The sequence below is a fragment of the Drosophila miranda genome, chromosome XR (genome assembly GCF_003369915.1).
Source record: "Drosophila miranda strain MSH22 chromosome XR, D.miranda_PacBio2.1, whole genome shotgun sequence".
In the NCBI taxonomy this organism is placed as follows: domain Eukaryota; kingdom Metazoa; phylum Arthropoda; class Insecta; order Diptera; family Drosophilidae; genus Drosophila; species Drosophila miranda.
Genome location: NC_046674.1, coordinates 849,681 through 859,436, shown reverse-complemented (window position 1 = coordinate 859,436; position 9,756 = coordinate 849,681). Strand labels below are relative to the sequence as shown.

Genomic DNA, 9,756 nt, shown 5'->3' with positions numbered 1-9,756 from the left:
CGTGAGTGTTTTCATGGGTAATTCATTTTATTTGTATGTAATTTCCACTTGAATATAATTATTCCCCACTGCGAAAATCGTATATGCTTGTAATTTCACGCTTTTTGATTTTTGCAACTCAATCAAAATAGAATTTCAAGGAACATCCACTCGAATGCTGCCTTGAAGGGGGTTTGAAGGGGGGGACTTAATAAGGAACCCATTAAAAATCCCCCAAAATTCCCCCAAAATGTTTGGATAGGCCTGACCCTAAACCGCTCCAAAGGCTGTGGATACGAGGATTCTTTGACTTTGACAAATCAGCTTAATTCGTATTTAAGATAAACTTTGAGACAATCAATTTTGGGGCTGGCTCCCACGCGAATCGGTGCTTTTGGAGAGCGTTTCCGCTGGCATTTTGCATTTTGCATTTTGCATTCGCAGCTGCCGCAAGACAAATTGGCTGCTCATCAGATCATAAATATTGCGGCAACAAGCCGAGGCTGTGGCTGTGGCTGCGGCTGTGGCTGTTGTTTCTGCTTTTGTTTTATTTGATTTGCCAGCGAGAGGAGAGGGTGGAGCGGGGGTGAGGCATGGGGCAACCTTCAAAAAAGCCAACGTGAACATGAACACGAACGTGCAGTGCAGTTTTCCGCAATGCGACGCCGACGGTAAATCAAGACACACAGCCCCCAATGGGATAGAGATGGAGATACACACAAGAGAGAAGGATGGAAGCATGCACACAGCTAGAGAGAGAGAGAGAGAGAGAGAGAGGGAGCAGCTAGACCCAATCAGGCGAAGATGCGAGAGCGAGAGGAAGAGCCAAGTCGAGCTTGAGGCGTGGGTTGCAAACGGCAGGCAGGCAGCAGGTGCGTTCCACAAAATGATTGAATGACTAACAGGCAGACGAATTGAGTGACTAACAGACGGACTGACAGACTGATAAACGGAGAGACTGTCAGAGAGACAGCCGGACGATTCGCATGACATTGCAATGCCGCATTGCCGACTTGCGAGCGACTTGCACAACAGACCCGACCCGATCCGACCCGCACGCGAAATTGGCTTTTAATTTTTTTGTTTTGCTAAGACAAAAACACCGTCCCATCCATTCGTTTGACAATAAAAATCAAAGGCAAAACTAATGTGCAAAATACTCGTATGTAAATGCTGCGGATAGATCTCCCAGCAAAACAAAACAATTAAGGCACGTGCCCAGTGCCCAGTGCCCAGTGCCCCCCCCCTCCCCCTGTGGACAAGCCCGACAGCTGACAAGTTTATCTTTTATCAGAGATTCGGAGCAGCCACCCCATCCCCGAGAGCGGAACACGATTCATCGCTCAAATGTCCACTGGGAAATCTGCGTTGTTCTTAACGTAGCTGAATAATTCATAAATGTCAGGTTGTCGGAACAGCCAAGAGAGGTGAGATTTCGGTGGCTGTTAGGGGTTGCAACACAGAGCAGGGCCCTGGACGGCCATATGCCGCAAGTGTTGCCACGAGGCGTATGCGTAATTCAAGACTCTTTCTGCGCTTCGCTCTCTTTTAATTGAGTTGCAGCAACATCTGCAGAGGCACAGGCACAGGCACAGGCACCAGCAACGGGCAGAAGCTGTGGCAGAGCGGCAGGAACCTTATTAGGTTACAATTTGGATGCAGCCAACGATGAACCGATTATGACAGATGGCCGCACGGACCCAAGAGCTGTGTCTCGTCTCAAGTGGCTGCTGCTGCGCTTTTTGGCATGTGGCACATGCCCCCGCACCCCCCCCGGGTCACCCCTTCGCCATGCTCCATCTCAGCCACATGTTATGATTGGTTCGTGGGTGTGTTGCCTGCTGACTCATGGGGATACGTGCTACTGTGCCGCAGCGGCAGCGGCAGCAGCAACGGCAGCGGCAACAAAAAGTTATTAAATTTTCATACATCCCCCCGCTCCCCCTCTCCCCCGCTCCTCGGGGACCATTCAACATAATGACTGGAATGCAAGGGGCGGTGGGGGGTGCGGGGGGTGAAAGGGTTATACACCCGTTCGATCCCCTAACACGTGTCGTACGTGGCCGCCATTAGCGTAAACATTTCGAATGTATTCTTGATTGTTTGCCAAATTGCCTTCGCGATGTAATGTGAATAAATTTCTGTTGATTTTTCCAAAACTTTTCCGACGGGGGTCAAAAGCTTAATAACTTTGCCAATTTTCCAGCAAAAACATGCCCTGGGGGGCTGGAGGGGGAGCGGGGTGGCTGAAGCCACCAACAACAAATCCAATTTGTTTCAACTTTGATGCCGCCCAAAAATTAATGGAGCAAAGGTGCGAGCGATGGACAATGGGAAATGTCTGTAAGAGCCAGATATGTACCGGCAAATAGCAAGGAAGCCTCTGCCGATCTCCCGTATCGAATGTAGCCTTTCGCTTATGGCACATTTGTACAGCCAATCCACTGGCGGAACGGACAGTGTCCCGGTGTATTGTCCCTCTAAAAACTATCACTCCACGCCACATTCTCCCCTCCTTTTGCTCACTAATTGCCGGGGGGAGGCCCATGGTGGATGACACACTGAATGGAGGAGCGTAGTCGGGTGCCAAACCAAACATTTGGCGGAGATGCGATCAAAGTGAACTGCGAACAGGGGCGGCTCCCATATGCTTTTGAGCAGGCGAACTGCAGTTAATAGCCCGGCCGTACAGAGTCCCAGTTTTCCAGCTGTGCGCCGGGGAGGCATCAACGTCAACGTCAACGCCAACATCATCATCATTGAGAGGCAGTGGCAGTGGCAGAGGCAGTGGCAGAGGCAGCAACCTACTTCTGTGTCTCAGCTGCAGCTGAAAACATCAATCAATGGTCGTCGTCGTCGTCGGGCTTTGAGACTGTGCGGCTGACGACGTCACATCTCCGATCTCCGATCTCTATTCCTCTAAAGCGCCACCTACCAGCCACCTATATGCCCCTCCTGCCCCCCCCTTTGTTTTCCATCAAATTTACGTTACGTTAAAGTCGAATACTGAACATCTGTGCAAACAGAGAGAGTGTATGCCCCAAAATGTGCCTCCCCAATGGGTTCGTTCGCGACCAGATGCCGGAATGCATGCGCTTTGGACTTCACCCACTTCTCTGCCCATCCACATCCACATCCCAGCCCCCGCCCCCGCCGCCTCCAGACGTATCCGCTTCGCAGCCATCGGATCCGTCTGTCCATTCCGTTCTGTTCCAATTTTCAGCAGCAGCTGCCCCATCCAGCCAGCCATCCAGCCAGCCATCCAGCCAGCCATCCATCCATCCGATCCGATCCAAACCGACGCTTTGTGATGTGGTGCGGCGTGCTAATGAAATCGAGCGCGTTTATTTGTTTATACGGCATTTGTCAGCAAACTTAGCATATGGACAGACAAAGACAGTACAGTAGAGCCTCTGATATGAGGCACGCTCGCGAGAAGTGCAGGAGCCACGATTTCCTAGAGGCTACAAAGAGACGTCTCTGTCGGATCTTTGAGTTTCGATTGAACTTTATTCGGAGTCCGGATGGAATGGAATGGCAGGATGCTAGAACCTTTTGAGAATAAAGAATAAGTTGAATTCCATTAAATAAGCTTTAGTCAAGGCATAAGATACTATATTTAAGCATACGTTCTAGGAGATTGGAGTGGACTACATTTAGGAATGGTTTCAAATTGAAAGATGGATCGAAAGATTCCACTTTGCACTTCCTGCCTCCAAGTTCCTTCGAGACCTCGACGTTTCCCTATAGCAGGCCTCCACCGTACTCAGTGCAGATATTTACTCGCGTATAAGTTCCAATTCTCGATGGTAATTGAAGCCCGTCGTGTGTCTAAATTGAGACAAAGTTGTCCAAATGTCCGGCATGGCCGCTGCCTGCGTTCAGTCCGTCAGTCAGAGTCGGTTCTGGCCACCGGCGTTGATCTTTGAGTGTCTGGGACTGTTCCGTCACTCAAATTAGCTTTATGTCGCCGATTGGCGATCGCCGAACGCCGATCGCCAGATCTGTATCTGTATCTGGCATCTGAGATCTCAGATCTGTGGGGCAATGCAAATTCTCTAATTGTTTATTAACAATTGGACGCCGGCGGGCCAATAGTTAAGCAATTAAAAGGCACAGACACCACACACACACACACATGGCCACAAAAGTAATTGTTTCTTTTACGATCTTTTTGTTGTTGTTGTTTGTCGGAGTTTGTGCTGCAATTTGTCTTTGCTTTGATTTTAGCCAACTTCTTGGCCGCCTGGCTTTGGCTTCGTCGATTGAGTTTTCGGTTTCGTATTAGCGCTGGGGATTATGTCATGCAATTAACAATGGCATATTGTTGTTGCCGCAGTGGCAGTGGCAGTGGTGGTGGCACGTTTTGGTCTCTCGCCGATTTTTGCTTGTGGCATGGAAAATGGCAGGCGACGACATCGTTGCGTGCACTTTGGTTGAACTTTTGTGCTGCTGCTGCGGCTGCTGCTACAATAATCAACGTTTTGTATTGTTGCTGCCGTTGCCTTTGCTGTTTTGTTGCATGTAATTAACCAACATTGACATGTCGTCTGGCGGCCATGCGTTGCGACAACAAATTGACGTAAGCGCGTGCGTCAGGAGGGTAGATACTATACATAGATCTACTATGATCTGGGCGTGACTTACGGCACATTTCGCTTGGCCCCTCGCCGTCGGCTTGTGTGTGGGCTGGGGGCTGGGGGCTGGGGGTTGGGGGCTGGGGGTTGGGGCTGGGGCTGTGGCTGGGGCTGGGCAGGCACGTACATTGGATGGATGGAGAGTGCACCTGGTTTCTCCCCCACATTGCTGGGTGGATACCTCATTCGTATGATTACTGGAACATTCTCGGGGCTGCTTCAACGAGTTAGAAGCCATTAGATTGGCGAACACCGCGTCAATCGTAAGTAGATTCTTGTGTAAATACATACTAGACATGCAATCAAGAAGTTGGGAGCGATGGGGAGACAGTGTTTCGACAGTGTTTGTTAACTAGAAAGCTTTCCCAACACTGTTGCCATGTGAAGCCTTTTCCAGCACTGTTTATTCAAGACTCTCACTCTTGTGGGATCTTTTTTTACAGGACTGTTTCTTTCAGGCTTTTCTATTCTGGAAGCCTTTTTGAGCACTGCTTCATTGAGTTCTCTATAGCGGATAAGCTTTCCCAACACTGTTGCCTTGTGAAGCCTTTTCCAGCACTGTTTATTCAAGACTCTCACACTTGTGGGATCTTTTTTTACAGGACTGTTTCTTTCAGGCTGTTCTATTCTGAAAGCCTTTTTGAGCACTGCTTCTATAGCTGAGCAGCTTTTCCAACACTGTTTTGCTAGGACTTTGAGATCTGGAAGCTGTTCCTTCGAGCACTCTATGGCTGTAATTCGTGTGAACTTAAAGCTTGAAATCTTTTCCAGCCCGAGTATCTTCTTTATTTACATATATTCCCCAAAAGCGAAACCGAAAACGAAAACGAAACCGCATAATGTAAATAAATGTTATAAATAATTATGCTAATTTGGGATAATAATTCAAGCCAAAAAGCACTCGTCGCCGTGCTCGTTTCGGGGAATGGAAACCCTAATTAAGAAAATTAATTGAAATATTCCGTAAATTGAATATTCCCCGCAAAAGTCCCGGCAATGATTTCTTCTTTCTTTCTTTTTTTTTGCCTTCAATGTTTAAGCAAATCATTTTGACTGTCGGATCGATGTAAATGTCGGTGTTTCATCTCCCGACTTTTCACACATTCCCCACCAGACCACCTTCACCTTCACAAACACTGGAGCGAAGTGGCATGCCACAAAGAGACGAAGAAGAAGAAGAAGAAGAAGAAGGAGGTGGTAGGTAGGTGGTGGCGGATGCAGGAGCAGCACTTCCACTTGAGATGCAACGCGCACGCCGCCTCACGCCTCACGCCTCACGCCTGACGCCGCACTCTGCCACACTGCCACACTGCACACCGCACTCTGCAATTAGTGTTAAAAGACACAAACATGCCGCAGACGCTGCTGCAGACGCCGCAAGCTGATGATGTTGGCCAGATACTCTCGTACTCGTAGAGAGAGATCCAGGAAGAGGCCACTAATTGGCCTAATTCTCACTTCTTTTTCGGCCCACGCAGCGGCAGCGTAGAGGATGGGGCATGTGGCATGTGGCATGTGGCAGGATGGTTAGGTTGTATAGGTTTCGAGGGTGCCTCATAAATAAACAACATAAACGTACAAGAAGCAGAACAAGCGGCAAACACGGGTGTCAGACAACCGACGACGACCGCCCAACCGCAAACTTCTCTTCCCCCTTACACCCCCTCTCCCCCCCCCCCGCGCTCCATATGCAGATGAGGATCGGTTCGAATGGGATCGGAACGGATCGGAACGGATCGGATCGAGCATCATGTTGTACGGGGAACGATCATCAGCGGGCGATGGGTCCATTCCGTTCCGGTACGTGTGAGCTGATATGTTGGGTGGTCTGTTCCAAATCAATTGCTGTTCCACTCCACACACAGCAGCAGACAGCATAACGTACACCCGACATCGACTCGGACGATGCGGAAGGAGAGCCTCCACCAACAAAATTCTGGGGGAGCCGTTGGAGGGGGATCCTCCGTGCGACTCCTCTGGTGGGTTGTGTTTATTTTGCATAAATGTTGCCCCAAATATTGCAGCTGTAAACACATAATGAACGCCGTTGGAGCTCCGAGAGACCCATCAATGATTATGCTGCTCCCCGATGCTGTCCAACGCCGGCGATCTCCACCATCGCTCCATCTGCCCCGAAATGCTTCGGCTGTGTAAATATTTGTTTAAAATTCTGCACGCCTACAGAGCAGAGTCCAAGCCCAAGCGAACCTCAAGACCCCGAGGGCCCTTTTCTCTCGATACTCTCCCCCTCCCCCTCTCTCTGTGTCTGCCAGAGGACCACCAAAGTTTGCTGGAACTTTTGGGGACGGGACTAGCTGCAGCTGCTCCTCGGAAAATATGCCAAGTGGCAGGCTGGGATAGTGGGTCAAGAGATGATGGCATGGACAGGGTTCTTTACTGCTGCCAGATATCTACCGCTTTCATACCACTGTGCCATCGATCGGGGAGACGGCGTCATCATCATCGATGCTCTGTAAACAAATCAGCCGCTGGACTGCAAACATTTTATTGGCAGTGTCTGCGCATTTGCTGTATCTGTATCTGTATCTGTATCTGTATCTTTAGGTTCGGCTCTTGCTGCTTCGTTTTTATTGACTTCACTCCAAACACTCGGCACTCCACAACGCCCACACCCCATCCCACATCCAACATCCAACATCCAACAGCCACAGACCCATCCCATTCCATCATCGATGGGGCGGGGAAAATATCTCTTTTTCAACACCTTCTTGTGGCCGCGCGCGCATCTGTTTGCCGTTTTCCGAATTGTTGTTTAGATTTGGCCTCAAACGACGACCGACCGACCGACCGACCGACCGACCGACCGACCGACCAGCTGGAAGAACTGTGTTCATAATTTCAATTGACTTTCAGCGGATAGATCGTAAAAATTATTTATGCAGATAGATGGCCATATGCTGATCCGCGCCGAAGCGGATATTGTTCGATTTCCCAGTGATTAATTGTTGCCTTCTGTCGATCCCATGATCTCTTTCTATATATCTCCCCCCAAAAGCCATATGGATATGGCCAGAAGATACTCGCAGTCGCAGTCGCAGTCGCACTCGAACTGGGGCCACTTTTCCCCTCCCCCGTTGGAGTGTTGATGTTGTTGAATTTCTAAACAAACTTTCATCCCTCCACCCCTCCAGCCCCCCACACCGCCACTCGATACCAACCAAAGGGCATGTGGCAGCACTTTTTGACAGATTTCGGAAATGTTTACAATCAATCGGCCAAGTATTCGTGTGATATGAAACTAAACAACAGAGTCTATAAATTACACCATACAATGTGAATCTGTTAAAAGATTTCTAATGGCAGAAAGTACTTCAATAAATCTATATACGATGTACTATATATATTTGGCAAAATCTCCCCAAGAACCTCATAATAAAATCTTTAAACCCAATAAAGAACACTTGAAATACAACCAGTTCAACGCTCGGTTTATAATGCACAAGATTCATACATTCCAGGGTAAATTTCTGCTAAGGATCTCCGGAGCTGAGTGGTATATCCGTAACCGGGACATCGCCAAGGCGCGAAGAGCCACTCTTCAAGCGAAGAGCCAAATTTCTAAGCTCAGAAAACCACCCTCAGGCGAGGCGTCTTGGGAGCACCAGATCCCGTCGTAGAATACACCAGAATACGCCAGAATACACCTGGTCGACCTGCCCAACAGGATGATCTAAGAGCAGCTCTACCCTAGAAACCTGGACAGATAATTGAACCAAATAATATAACCCTCCAAATTCTTCAACCTTGATGACACGCATTTTTTATCGTAATTTTTCCTGTGACTGTTGTTAAAATTGCTCTAACAGTAACAGTGATAATCAAAAAAGTTTTATAATCAAAAATAAAAACCTAAAAAAAAAAAAAAACTTAATATTTGTAAATAATATTCAAAAATAACTCCAAATAAATTTTAATAAAACCCGATAAATCCCAAATAAAATCCCCAAACCAAAAAAATCCCCCAAAACTTTGCCAAAAAAAATCCTTCTGAAATATACCAAACCACAACTGAATTTCAAACCAAACCCGCTTTAGATCCTAAAATTTGGCTCCAAAAACCTCCAACCATAGCTCAGAATTATGAGAAAATCTTGAAAAAGAAAGAAAGTGAAGAAAAGGAGTGCGAAAAAATATAGTCTCAACCGACCTGCTCCAGGTGAGGCTCGAACTCACAACCCCGGCATTGCTCATACACACAGAATACTGATTATAAGTACCGTGCGCTAACCAATTGCGCCACTGGAGCTGTTGAAACGACCGTTGCCAAATGCCCAACAAGAGATCAGGCCACTGAGAATAGAACACTTCTCGCTCGCCCGGGACTAACTGTCCACCCCTCTCAAAAATGCTCCCTCTCTCTCTCGCTCTCTCTCTCGCTCTCTCTCTCGCTCTCTCTCTCGCTCTCTCTCTCGCTCTCTCTCTAGCTCACTCTGTCTCTCTGCCTACCCTCTTTCGGCTGCTCATCTTCGGCGCTCTCGTTCTATCTTCCCAAAGTTTAGCCCTTTCTCTGTCTCGCTTGCTCATCTTCTCAAAAGCGTTTCTCCTCTTTCTCTTTCTAATTCGTGTTTATTAGTGAGAAAGAGCGAATAACATTGAACATTTTTGTGAAACATACAACATTCATAGCCCACAAAAGATGCGAATATTTATTTGTAATTATATTCGCTTTAAATGTTTAATCACAAGTCGCTGCTCGCGAGAGAAACTGTAATGGAAAATGAAAACGAAAACGAAAACGAAAAAAAACCGAGGACTTGCACAATTATTAATATGTATTAGGGCATTGAAAAGTGAAATTGGTCGAGAGTTTTTACTTTCAATTGGCGAACAGCAGGGTCCGAGGTAGTGCCCAGTGCCCGTAAAACCCATTTAACAATGCAAATTATTGGATTTTCACTTTCGTTCGGACTAGAACAGGTGTGCTGATTACGAAGAAGACCGTGAAAATTACAGCCCCGTAACGGCGGCGGCGTTGGCCAGCCCCCCAAGCCCCCACCAATACCGCCATTGCCATAACAACGGACCCGACCCCCACACACAGCAACGGCGGCGGTTACAACAGTTCGATTTCAAATGAATTTCATTTGCAATTGCAAAATCCCCCCCAGAGGGAAAAAAC

General features: G+C 47.9%; 1 non-coding gene across 1 annotated transcript; it reads right to left on the bottom strand.

The window, feature by feature from the left end:
- Positions 1-8,785: 8,785 nt before the first annotated feature.
- On the bottom strand, positions 8,786-8,883 carry Trnai-uau. The gene is made up of 2 exons: positions 8,846-8,883; positions 8,786-8,821 (listed from the first exon to the last, which is right to left on the bottom strand). It is a non-coding gene; the product is annotated as a tRNA-Ile (tRNA).
- Positions 8,884-9,756: the final 873 nt, after the last annotated feature.